This window comes from Physeter macrocephalus, chromosome 6 (assembly GCF_002837175.3).
Source record: "Physeter macrocephalus isolate SW-GA chromosome 6, ASM283717v5, whole genome shotgun sequence".
Classification (NCBI taxonomy): Eukaryota; Metazoa; Chordata; class Mammalia; order Artiodactyla; family Physeteridae; genus Physeter; species Physeter macrocephalus.
This window is the reverse complement of record NC_041219.1, coordinates 85,295,108-85,305,172: the sequence shown is the minus strand read 5'-3', so window position 1 is coordinate 85,305,172 and position 10,065 is coordinate 85,295,108. Positions and strand designations below refer to the sequence as shown.

The following is a 10,065-nucleotide window of genomic DNA, read 5'->3' as shown; positions in this document are numbered from 1 at the left end:
GCCATGGCCACTGAGCCTGCGCGTCCGGAGCCTGCGCTCCGCAATGGGAGAGACCACAACAGTGAGAGACCCACGTGCCGCAAAAAAAAAAAAAAAAAAAAAATGTAAAACAAACTACCCACAATTCTAGATCACCAGAAGATGCTACAGCTCCAATTCTTTACAAAAAGGCAATTAAAGAGAAAGAATAGGCGTTTATCCTTCTTTCCCTTTATAAATCTTTATTCATGATACCCAAATACGGCCAGTTCATGAAGAAAACTTCTTTACAGAATTCCAGCTTTGTGTGGAATAAAACGTGAGGAGGAAAAAAAAAAATCACCATTTTGCAAACTTTAAGCTGATTTGGCAGCGTTCATCAATGAATGGGACCATTAACAGTGATTAGATGAACAGCAGATAAAGAACTTATGATCTTAGCATCACTAAAAGTGGGACGAGACATTCACCTCCTGATTTGATCAACGTCATATATTCCACAGTAAACTTAATTCCAGTCTATAGGAAATATGAGGAAAAGAAACAAGTTAAATGATATCACAAGAAGTGAAAAATTCAGAATACTGTTTCTTAACTCAATGGCAGAAAAGAGGGGGAACTGCTCTAGATTAAGAGACCTAAGAGTTATCAAACAAGTGCAATTTGTAAATCTGGTATGCATCTTGATTCAAACAAACTAAACATAAAAAAGATTACTGAAACCATGGAGACCTAGATATGGACAGAGTATTAGATAATGTGAAAACCGTTAGTTTTGTTAGGTGTGAAAGGCACTGTTTTATGGAAAACAAATGTCCATTCAAGATTAAAAGGGAAGTACATGGGGTCTGCTTTAAAATAACTAAGGAAAAAAGGGAGAGATAAAGCAGTGTGGCAAAAGCCTGTTGAATCTGGTGGATGGGTAGATGGGGATTTATAACATTCATAATACTTTTTAAAAAATGATATTAAATGGTTTCAGTATGGAATGCTTTCTTCCTTTAGAGCAAACCAGTCTAACTGTGAAATTGTGTTATTTAAAAATTTAAAAAGACTCCGTGCTCCCAATGCAGGGAGCCCGGGTTCAATCCCTGGTCAGGGAACTAGATCCCACATACTGCAACTAAAGATCTGGTGCAGCCAAATAAATATTTTTTAAAAAAATCCACTGGGCAGAAGAGGACAGGAGAAGATAAAATAAGAATGACCCTGTACTGATAACGGTTGTGACTGAATAATGGGTACAGGAGGAAGTCATTGCAGTATTCTACCTTTCCTGTTTGAACAAAAAAGGTAATAAAGCTGAAAACAATTACCCTGATTTTTTTCAAATTAATTTTTATCGGAGTACAGTTGACTTACAATGTTGAATTAACCTGATTATAGTGAGCAGATTCTTCTCTCAATACATTTACAAATGGCTATTTCAATAAACTGGTAAAAATGCTTTTCTAGGCAAATTTAACAACATAATCTGAAAATACTTAATAGTACTGTTTACCTTGCTAAAGTCAAGTTAAACATTAAGAACCTATAGTAGGGCTTCCCTGGTGGTGCAGTGGTTAAGAATCCACCTGCCAATGCAGGGGACAAGGTTCGAGCCCTGGTCCAGGAGGATCCCACACGCTGTGGAGCAACTAAACCCGTGCGCCACAACTATTGAGCCTGCACTCTAGAGCCCGTGAGCCACAACTACTGAGCCCACATGCCACAACTACTGAAGTCCACGTGCCTAGAGCCCACGCTCCGCAACCAGAGAAGCCACCGCAATGAGAAGCCCACGCACCACAACAAAGAGTAGCCCCTGCTCACCGCAACCAGAGAAAAGCTCGCGCGCAGCAAAGAAGACCCAATGCAGCCAAAAGTAAAATAAGTAAAATAAATAAATTTTTTAAAAAAAGAACCTATAGTAATGGAGAAGGAGCACATTAATGGCGATCTGGTATATAAGCTCTTTAGTTTCTGTTCGTATCAAGGACATTGGAACCAGGGGAGAACCTTTCCTTTCCTTGAATTCACATTAAGTAATCTAGATTTATATCACTGTTATGGCCTGAAATCACATCCTAAATTCGTATGTTGAAGTCCTAAACCGCCAGTACCTCAGGATGTGACTGTATTTGTAGAGAGGATCTTTAAAAAAGTAAGGTAAACTGAGGTCTTAGGGTGGGCTATAATCCAACATTACTGGTGTCCTCGTAAGAGATTAGGACAGTTACACGGACACGTTAGCAACCTAAATGTCCACTGACTTTCTGCCCGTGGACACCGCCAAGTAAGCACCACTGACATCTCCTCCCTCCACTGCACTCAAGTCTAAGATTTACCCAAAGAGCCCCAACAGCTGTGGAAGCTCTTCACTGGAGGTTTGAGCTTTGAAACAACCAATGAGAGTCTGAGGAGCCATTTTGAGCAGTGGGGAATGCTCACAGATTGTGTGGTAATGAGGGATCCAAACACCAAGCGCTCCAGAGGCTTCAGGTTTGTCACATATGCCACTGTGGAGGAGGTGGATACAGCCATGAATGCAAGGCCACACAAGGTGGATGGAAGAGTGGTGGAACCAAAGAGGGCCGTCTCAAGATTCTCAAAGACCTGGTGCCCACTTAACTGTGAAAAAGATTTTTGTTGCTGGCATTAAAGAAGACACTGAAGAACATCACCTAAGAGATTATTTTGAACAGTATGGGAAAACTGAAGTGATTGAAAATCATGACTGACCAAGGCAGTGGTAAAAAGAGAGGCTTTGCTTTCGTAACCTTTGATGACCATGACTCCGCAGACAAGACTGTCATTCAGAAATACCACACCGTGAATGGCCACAACCGTGAAGTAAGGAAAGCCCTCTAAGCAAGAGATGGCTAGTGCTTCATCCAGTCAAAGAGGTCGAAGTGGTTCTAGAAACTTTGGTGGTGGTCGCGGAGGTGGTTTTGGCGGGAATGACAACTTTGGTCGTGGAGGAAACTTCAGTGTTCGAGGTGGCTTTGGTGGCAGCCGTGGTAGCGGTGGATATGGTAGCAGTGGGGAAGGCTATATGGATTTGGTAATGATGGAAGCAATTTTGGAGGTGGTGGAAGCTACAATGATTTTGGAAATTACAACAATCAATCTTCAGATTTGGGCCAATGAAAGGAGGACACTTTGGAGGCAGAAGTTCTGGCCCCTATGGTGGTGGAGGCTAATACTTTGCCAAACCACGAAAGCAAGGTGGCTATGGTGGTTCCAGCAGCAGCAGTAGCTATGGCAGTGGCAAAAGGTTTTAATTACTGCCAGGAAACAAAGCTCAGCAGGAGAGGAGAGCCAGAGAAGTGACAGGGAAGCTACAGGTTACAACAGATGTGTAAACTCAGCCAAGCACAGTGGTGGCAGGGCCTAGCTGCTACAAAGAAGACATGTTTTAGACAATATTCATGTGTATGGGCAAAAAAACTCGAGGACTGTATTTGTGACTACCTGTATAACAAGTTATTTCAGTTTCTGTTCTGTGGAAAGTGTAAAGCATTCCAACAAAGAGTTTTAATGTAGACTTCTTTTTTTTTTGCACCCATGCTGTTGATTGCTAAATGTAATAATAGTCTGATCACGATGCTGAATAAATGTGTCTTTTTAAAAAATATGCTGTGTAAAGTTAGTCTACTCTGAAGCCATTTTGGTAAACTACCCCAACAGTGTGAAGTTAAGAGTTCCTTCGGGGTGATGCCAGGTTCCATTCAAAATTTATTTACAACCTGCTTTGCCTTCAGAAACCTTGGTGTAGTTCAACTGACAGTTACTGCGTTGTGACCTGGAGTTCACCGTGAAAAGGGTCACCCAAGCAAAGTCATGGAGTTTTTTGGTTATTAATATGATTGTTGGCACACCCAATGCAATATATCTAAATTGAATTACGGTACCAGATAAAGGTATAGATGAGAATGAAGCTTGTGTATCATCCATTATCATGTGTATTCAATAAACGATTTAATACCTCTTGGGGGAAAAAAAAGTCCATCAACAGGAATGGATAAAGATATGGTACATATATACAATGAAATATTACTCAGCCATAAAAAGAAACTAAATGCTATTTGCAGAGATGTGGATGGACCTACAGACTGTCATACAGAATCAAGTCAAAAAGAGAAAAATATCATACAGTATCGCTTATATGTGGAATCTCAAAAAACGGTTCAGATGAACTTATTTGCAAAGCAGAAATAGAGTCACAGATGTAGTGAACAAACTTATGGTTACCAAGAGGGGAAGAGGAGATGGGACGAATTGGGAGACTGGGATTGACATATATACACTACTATGTATAAAATAGGTAACAAATGAGAACCTACTGTACAGCACATGAAACTCTACTCAGTGTTCCGTGGTGACCTAAATAAGAAAGAAATCTAAAAGAGTGGATATACTATATATGTATAACTGATTCAATCTGCTGTAGAGCAGAAACTAACACGTTGTACAGCAACTATACTCCAATAAAAATTAATTTAAAAAATAAATAAATTAAAAAGAGAGAGAGATTAGGACAGTTACAGAGGGAAGACCCTGTGAAGAAGACAGAAGCTGGCCATCTGCAAGCCAAGGAGAGGCCTCAGAAGAAACCAGCCCTTCTGACACCTCAATCTTGGACTAACACCCTCCAGAATTGTGAGGAAATAAATTTATACTGTTTAAATCACCCTGTCTCTGGTACTTTGCTATGGTGGCACTAGCCAACTGTTAAAATCATTTACCAGACAATAAAAACAAAATTAAATGATCCTAACCTGGAGCCAAAAATGGTTTTTATATCTTTAAAGTTGTAAAAACAAAAATGTGAGACAGATATTTGTGGCCTGTAAAGCCTAATATTTACCAAGTGCCCCTGATCTAAACCGTCTGAAAATACAAGGGGGGGAAATTCTACACTTAACCTAAACAGTAATAAACACATATATTCACTCATTTGAAACGAAAACCAAGTGTTTACGAAATCACAACACTCTTTTCTCCTATTAACCCAGAGAAAGGGTGATTTTAAACTCTAGCTCCTAAACTATGTTGGATTCATGTCTAGTCTTATACAAACACTGGCAAAATCCCAAACTACTCTTCAAGTCTGTTAATTCATTTTAATAGTAACATACCTATAAATGCAAAACCTTTTTCACCTCTCCATACATTATGTGAATAAGCCACTACTTATGACAAAATAATACCCAAAATCTCCGAAGTGGAACATTCCAAGTTCTTCTGACCAGTTCTTCCAAGCTCAATGTTAGGACTATGTCAATTCAAGCAACTAAAATTTGCATAACCTAAAATTCTCCTCTGTAGTTTTGACTAAAATTTCTTAGTTCGTCTTAAAATGACAGAGTGGAAACCACATTTGTTCCCAAATACCATTTTTAATATACTAGAATCTCGTGCATTTTAATTCTAATTTGTAGAAAATTACAAGCACCTCTCCCTTAAAAAAAAATGGATGCACCACGGACTTCCCTGTTGGTCCAGCAGTTAAGACTCCGTACTTCCACTGCAGGTGGCACGGGTTTGATCCCCTAGTTGAGGGAAGTTCCACATGCTGGTGAGGCGTGCACCTCTGCCCCCCCAAGAACGGATGCACCAGTGCAATGACCTTAATGCATGCCCTCCAAATTCATACACTGAAATCCTAAAGCTCTACGGGATGATATTCAAAGGTGGGATCTCTGAGAGGTGCTTACTACTAGGTCATGAAGGTAGAACCCTCATATATTAAAGTCATGCCTTAGGGGCTTCCCTGGTGGTGCAATGGTTAAGAATCCGCCTGCCAATGCAGGGGACACGGGCTCGAGCCCTGGTCCAGGAAGATCCCATATGCCGTGGAACTAAGCCCGTGCGCCACAACTACTGAGCCCACGTGCCACAACTACTAAAGCCCTCATGCCTAGAGCCCATGCTCTGCAAGAAGAGAAGCCACCACACCGCAACAAAAAGTAGCCCCCGCTCGCTGCAACTAGAAAAAGCCCGCGCACAGCAACGAAGACCCAACGCAGCCAAAATAAATAAATTTATTTAAAAAATAATCATGCCTTAAATATAAAGAGGATCCAGAGAGGCCCCTAGCCCTTTCACTGCTCCAGAGGGGCCCCTCGCCCCTTCCACTACCATGAGGACACAGCAAGAAGCTATGAACCAGAAAGTGGGCCCCTTCACCAGAAGGTGACGATACTGGTGCCTAAATCTTGAACTTCCAGACTGCAGAATAGTAGACAATAAGTTTCTGCTGTTGAGGAACTACCCAGTCTGTGGTATTCTGTCACAGAAGCCCGAACTAAAACAACCAGCAGAGCTACATGGAAAAAATTTGCTAAAGAACATTTCCAGGTTATTGCAATTCTTCTGATAGTTTACTATGTGCAGGACAGATTAAATTATTAAAAGACAATTAGGACACATCAAGCCTTTTATGAACTGATAGGACAAACATAACTCCAGGTAAGTTCATAAAGCTTAAGGTTGAAAACCAAGGTCACAGATGTCCCTGGAGACCATGGAAAAGAGTTTATTCTGTATCTGGATAGTTTAAAAAAAAAAAACATTAATTATAGCTATCATAGCTTTAGAAGTTTGAATATCTTGAGAGAGAAAAAATTCTGTATCTAATAGAATTCTACAGCATATGACTTGTCTCTATAACCAATACTACCATCAAAGCTCCAACATCTTTATTTTCTCTGTCTCTCAGAATTTCCAATGTTCAGAAGTTTTTGTAAGGGGAATTCCCCTGGTGGTCCAGTGGTTAAGACTCTGCGCTTCTACTGCAGGGGGCGAGAGTTGGATCCCTGGTCGGGGAACTAAGATCCCCACATGCTGCAGAGCGCAGCCAATCAATCAATCAATCTAAGTTTTTGTAAGCAGGTACTCTGGACCATTATACAGCAAACATGAAAAATTGTGAGGTCTGCGTGCCACAACTACTGAAGCCTGCATGCCACAACTACTGAAGCCCACGCACCTAGAGCCCGTGCTCCGCAACAAGAAAAGCCACCGCAACAAGAAGCCCCCGCACTGCGGTGAAGAGTAGCCCCTGCTCGCCGCAACTAGAGAAAGCCCGTGGGCAGCAACAAAGACCCAATGCAGGGCATCCCTGGTGGCGCAGTGGTTGAGAGTCCGCCTGCCGATGCAGGGGACACAGGTTCATGCCCCGGTCCGGGAAGATCCCACGTGCCGCAGAGCGGCTGGGCCCGTGAGCCATGGCCGCTGAGCCTGCACGTCCGGAGCCTGTGCTCCGCAACGAGAGAGGCCACAACAGTGAGAGGCCCGCGTAACGCAAAAAAAAAAAAAAAAAAAAAAAAAAAAAAAAAAAGACCCAATGCAGCCAAAAATGAATAAATAAATAAAATTATACTAAAACTTTAAAAAAATTTGTGAGCTCTGTATGTGAGAATTTAGTGAAAAAAAAATTTTTACTATTCAAGTGAGAGGCCTACAAATCTTAGTTAACACCAGAATAATTCAAATTTGGCTTCTTGAAATGTACAGTTTAGCTCAACCTCATGGGATACGTATATATTACATGCTCGTCCCATAGAATCACACAGGATTCCACGTCATTTTGGTGTTCTCCCCCCAGAAATCATTAAGAACTGTCATGGGACTGTTCAATCAAATTAGTTTTTTTATTAAAAAAAAGTTTTTAAGATACACAAATGAGACATATGATCAATATCTGAATTCTTATTCTGAATCATTGAAAAAAATTAGAATACTATAATTTGGTCACTGAACATTAGGCTCTTCAACATATACAGACAGGGAATTCCCTGGTGGCTCAGTGGTTAATAATCTGCCTGCCAATGCAGTGGACGGGTTCGATCCCTGGTCCGGGAAGATCCCACATGCCGTGGAGAAACTAAGCCCGTATGCCGCAACTACTGAGCCTGCGAGCCACAACTACTGAAGCCCGCATGCCTAGAGCCCGTGCTCCGCAACAAGAGAAGCCACTGCAATGAGAAGCCCGCGCACTGCAACGAAGAGTAACCCCCACTTGCCGCAATCAGAGAAAGCCCGTGCATAGAAACGAAGACCCAACGCAGCCAAAAATAAATAAATTTTTTTAAAAACCCCAGAAAACAGACAAATATACTGGGGAAAATAGCAATAACGACCTTTTAATAAAAATGCTCTACTTTTGGGACTTCCCTGGTAGTCCAGTGGTTAAGACTCCACACTCCCAATGCAGGGGACACGGGTTCGATCCCTGGTCGGGGAACAAAGGTCCTGCATGCCGCACAGCGCAGCCAAAAAACTAAACACAAAAAATGCTCTACTTCTGTAAAAATATTTTAAGACTGCAAAATATGATACAAGGATGTACTAAATGACAATCTTTATGATAAAAGTGTTTTTTTTGTTTTTTGCTGTACGCGGGCCTCTCACTGTTGTGGCCTCTCCCGTTGCGGAGCACAGGCTCCGGACGCGCAGGCTCAGAGGCCATGGCTCACGGGCCCAGCTGCTCCGCGGCATATGGGATCTTCCCGGACCGGGGCACGAACCCGTGTCCCCTGCATTGGGAGGCGGACTCTCAACCACTGCGCCACCAGGGAAGCCCAAGAAATATTTTTAAATCTATTAAGTTTTATCTTCAACTAATGGCCTCACACAGAAATTAATCAAGCAAAAAGTGTAAGTATTAGTTTTTGATTGGAAGGCCAATTTCTTTAGATTTTAAAAAAATTGGAGGGAGAAGAGGAAGAAAGGTAGAATCTCTTAAAGGAGAATTTATGGTAATCATCCAGTTAATTAAGAGAAAAAATCAGTCTGACCAAATCATAACTAACAAGCTAAATATTCCCAAAATAAACATTCTCAAAATCAAGGGTTCACAAGTCAAATGTACTTTGAGGGTATATACTGATTTGGTGGTCCTTCTTTTCCAGATTTCCCAAAATACAGCAAAGCAAAATACAGCAATTAATAGAATCTAAAGTTATAAACGACTCTCACCAACTTTATCTTTCACCTACTGACCACCAAACTACTCGCCCAATCTGCATGAGATAGGGACTTCCCTTGGGGTCAGTGGTTAAGACTCTGCGCTTCCAATGCAGGGGACATGGGTTCGATTGGTGGTTGGGGAACTAAGACCCCACATGGTGTGGGGTGCGGCCAAAAAAAAAAAAAAAAAAAAGAAGCCAATCTATACTGAGATACAGCTGAATTTGACTGAAGATGCGATACAGCAGAATAAAGGACCAACTGTAAAAGATCCCAGTTAGTTCCAAACATCACTGTCAAGCACCTCATATAGCCAAGTCTTATAGCTGAAAGAGACTTAAAGTCTAAATATTATTCAATAAACAAATATTTATTAAACATGATACTGCAAATTGTTCCGGAGATACAGCTGTCAGCAAAGCAGATAAAAACCTCTGCCCTTAAGAAGCTCACATTCAAGTTAGATGAAATTTAGCCCAAAATTCTTCTTCTAAGAAACATGGGGGTAGAGGGATCAGATCCATTAGTAGCTATGGTTTACCTTTCTTAAAGTATAAATAACTGATACACTATAAGACAATGTTTTTTGTTTGTACTCTGAAAAGTAACTCATCTATATATTTAATTATATTTGTAAAATACATTACATCACAATCTATAACCTCACATACTTCACTCAGAATTAATGATAATCCCCATATAAGTTTATTTTTAATGGAACATGATGTTTGTCTGAATTAAAACATCACTTTGAATTCTAAGATAAAACAATAGTAATCAGAAGACTAGCTTTTTACTAGAACTTGATAATGGAGAAAGTATCCTCTATGTTTATCCTCTATAAACTAAACATTTCTGGTAAATGGAAAGCTTCTTAAAAACTAGCTTCACTCATCTTCTATGTATCCCAGAATATTTTTAAACATCAAGAAGGGTTACAGGGACTTCCCTGGTGGCACAGTGGTTGGGAGTCCACCTGCCAGTGCAGGGGACAGGGGTTCGATCCCCAGTCGAGGAGGATGCCACATGCCGCGGAGCAACTGGGCCCACGCACAACTAGTGAGCCCACGTGCTGCAACTACTGAAGCCCACGTGCCTAGAGCCCATGCTCCACAAGAGAAGGCCACGCAC

At 41.2% G+C, this 10,065-nt stretch overlaps 1 protein-coding gene and 1 pseudogene across 1 annotated transcript in view; one reads left to right on the top strand and one right to left on the bottom strand.

Annotated features, from left to right (window-relative positions):
• PTGES3 (prostaglandin E synthase 3) overlaps positions 1 to 10,065 on the bottom strand; it is a 31,338-nt gene that overhangs the window by 13,887 nt on the left and 7,386 nt on the right. The window lies entirely within an intron of this gene.
• LOC129392198 (heterogeneous nuclear ribonucleoprotein A1-like) lies at positions 2,039 to 5,343 on the top strand (annotated as a pseudogene).